At 29.0% G+C, this 3,537-nt stretch overlaps 1 protein-coding gene across 1 annotated transcript in view; it reads right to left on the reverse strand.

Moving 5' to 3' along the window:
* Window positions 1-3,389: 3,389 nt before the first annotated feature.
* Prp8 (pre-mRNA processing factor 8) overlaps window positions 3,390-3,537 on the reverse strand; it is a gene marked incomplete in the record, with an annotated part of 69,745 nt that continues 69,597 nt past the window's right edge. The window contains 1 exon segment of the mRNA XM_067049531.1: window positions 3,390-3,537.

The raw sequence follows: 3,537 nt of genomic DNA on the forward strand, positions 1-3,537 counted from the left end.
AGGACGAAAGTAAACTGTGACTGCCAAAAACAAAAAAGAAAGAAAGAATGCCTTTGATGCATAACAAATGCAGCTCGCAACACAACTACGAGCAACTGCCTGCAGAATCATAGAAACAGCCGCACTATAAACATTTTTTCTCCACCCTTGTATTTATTTTATTTATTAAACTCCTACAATACTATAAGAATATATAAATATACAATTTATTTATATAGTTCCTTTTCTTACCCGGAGGTATAATAAGGATAACACTATAGCTAATGCTCCTTTGGTTGTATATAACGAAAGTTTACGAAAAGTGATCAAGTCAACCGTTCTGAACTTGATCACTTTTCGTAAACATCGCCACTTACTAGGACTCACATATGTATACGATTAATATTTTATTTTATAATAACTAAAATACCATATTTTGACAGTATAGAATAACATAAAAAAATAATCATGAGAGATAGTTGACCGTGGATCTACTATACAAGGAGAAGATGGTTGGGAGTCAAAATAGTCAAATAAGTTGAAGTAACTTAGTATTTAATCGTGGCAACGTTTCGCCCAGAATTTCTAGCCTTCATCAGGGCTAATAAGAACAGAACAAGATAACAATCAATGATTACAGAAAATAAAAATATAAACAGAATGACATAAAGTAAATAATTGTATAGAATGGAATTAATAAAATAAAGTGATGAAAGGAGTGGAAAATAAAATGTATACATAGGTAATTGAATAAGTAGGTAAAATAACGTAATTAAGGAAATAAAATAAAAATGAAGTTATATAATTCAAAGAAATATGGATATATTAGTTTATTAATAATTTAAAAATTAAAAATATGGAAAGAAAAATAAAATTGAGAGAAAGAAAATGTATGTAACAAATGAAATATGTAACCATAATATTAGATAAAGAAGCAAAATATAATTAAGTTTATAATGAGTTGTAGATAGTTGACCGTAGATTAATGATTGGAGAAGTTTGTCGGGGGGTGCGGTCAGCAAAGAACAACATAAATAAACAAAACCGTATTTATTGATTTTATGGCATAAAATAAATAAATATGGTTTTGTTTATTTATGTTGTTCTTTGTTGACCGCACCCCCCGACAAACTTCTCCAGTAATTAAGTTTAACAAAAGAAATGAATAGAAAAAAATTGAAAACAACAATAATAATATATGGTGAACATAACTAATAAAGTGGGTAAGGAAAATTAAGAAAAGGATTGAGAAGGAGGGGGGGTTAAAATAAAGAGAATAAAACAAAACGAACCTGTTAGCTTGAAATATTACCACCAAGTGGGTTCTGCACCGCAAACGGCCAGACTCATAATTAAAAAGTACGTTACCGAGATGAGTGTTTTTTTTTTTTATAGAGGAAACGTACAAGTGGGTAAACAATTAAAAAATAAAAAGTAGAAAATATTTAGAAGAGGAAAGCGTGTGAGAGGGTGATGACAAATGGTTTTAGAAAATGTTAAATATATATATATATGTTACAAGGATGACGAAGTACAAGATGACAAAGCGTCATAAGTATTTGACAACAGTTAAAAAGAGGAAAGGTGATAAGAGGGTGATGACAAATATGTTATTAAAAGTTTAAAAAGTGAATAAAACGTTACAAAGTGGGCAGAAAATAAAATCAATAAATAATATGTTCTGTTCTTAGCCCTGATGAAGGCTAGAAATTAGGCCAAAAGGTTGGCACAGTTAATTAAGTTCCTTCAACTTATTTGTGTTATATTTTGACCACACTCCCCAACCATCTTCTCATACAAGTCATCCATGGTCAACTATCTCTCATGATTATAATATAATTACTATTATTAGTAAATGCATTTTTGAGCAGTCCAACACAAAATAGTCAATTTAATGAAGTTTACAGTAGCATCTTCATACTTCTGGACCAGGGATAAATAATTGATTATTAATTATATTTATAAAATAAAACAAACCCAACAATACCCATCAATATACTAAATGTTTTATTATTAGGAGATAATTTTAGCTTCAAATTTCAGAATCAAGACAGGGATATGGTAAAGTCAATCATCAATTTAAAAATACACTAACATCAAAAAACCATACACATAATTTTTCAGAAAATTACCATATTGCTTTTGATAAATACATCAGTATCTTTTGTTAATATATCGAAGTACTATTTTAATGTTTGAAAATAATCAAAACGATATTTATCTTTTTATTTTTCAATATTAGTATTTTACATTCCAAATGTAATAATACATTGTGTAATATTCTAAAATTGAAATATTAACCCTTTGCACTAAAGTTTTTTTTTTATTCATATTACCAGCATAATAATCCGCGAGACGCAACCATAATTTGTTACCAAAACCAAAATCTTTGTCCTCATGTTATGGAATGAAAATCATTTGTATTGTGTCCATAACAGAGCCCTCCAGTTTGAAGACAAATTTCAAATGGTTCCGCTCTGGAGACCTCGATTGCAAAGGGTTAATTAATCTTCTTTTAAGTCCCAAGTCCACAAGAAAACATGTTTATTTAAATACAGCTTTCAATTAACTTCTTAATACCTAATCACTAACTTGAAAAGATATGAAACAACTTTGGCCCTATACCATCTTAATCTAACTAAATCTTAGCTATTCCAATATGTACTCACTATTAACTAATGAACTATCCTAAAATTAAACAAAAAAAAAAGCTTATAATTGAGGAATGGCGAGTACATACATTCACTCCGTTAGCCGTGCGGCAGAGAGCGAGCTCTTCCAAAATTACGCAGTTCTACAGCTAAACTCAGCACCAATGTTCATAAATCAGTTCATTAAAAAAATATATGACTTTCTGATTTACTGTTTACAACCTTTAATGTTTCTTATTATATTTTACTTTTTATTGTATACCCCTGTTATATTGTAACTATGTCAACTGTTTGTATCTTTTTTAGCCCTGACAAAGTCCTGCAACATGGGGCGAAACATTGACTCAATAAAAATAGTACAATTATTTACTATTTGAGGTTTTTTGACCGCACCCGGACCATATTTCATTCAAATATATGACTTTGTTTTCTCTCTCTCTCCCCCTCTGAATCAATATGTTTTTAAGTGGCATCTCTATTCAACCATTTAGTTTTTTTGTTTCAACTGAACAGACCATCAATTCATAATCGATCTTAAGCTCTACACTTAACATGTGAACCCTGATTTTCCATTCCATGCGATATCTCACCACACTAAACTAAATATTTGGTTTCATCAATTATTTCTCAAAACTAACAAATTTTGAAAGTGGGTGGAAATAGTTTTTCATGAATACAACTAGGGTGACAGCAATGTCATATTAAATTACAAAGTATGTATTTAGATAAGAAGGATTAGGAAATAAAAAAACATTTGAGTGAAAATTTACAACCTTCATTCAACTTAACAAACAAACATTTCATAATAAATTCTCTTTAATTTTTCTACAAAAATTACAATCACTTAAATAATAAAGAAGTAAAAATTAATTTACAAGAAAAATATCTATTTACATGAAAAAAAAAA

Source organism: Halyomorpha halys, unplaced genomic scaffold, assembly GCF_000696795.3.
Source record: "Halyomorpha halys isolate HHAL.00 unplaced genomic scaffold, Hhal_1.1 Scaffold253.1, whole genome shotgun sequence".
In the NCBI taxonomy this organism is placed as follows: domain Eukaryota; kingdom Metazoa; phylum Arthropoda; class Insecta; order Hemiptera; family Pentatomidae; genus Halyomorpha; species Halyomorpha halys.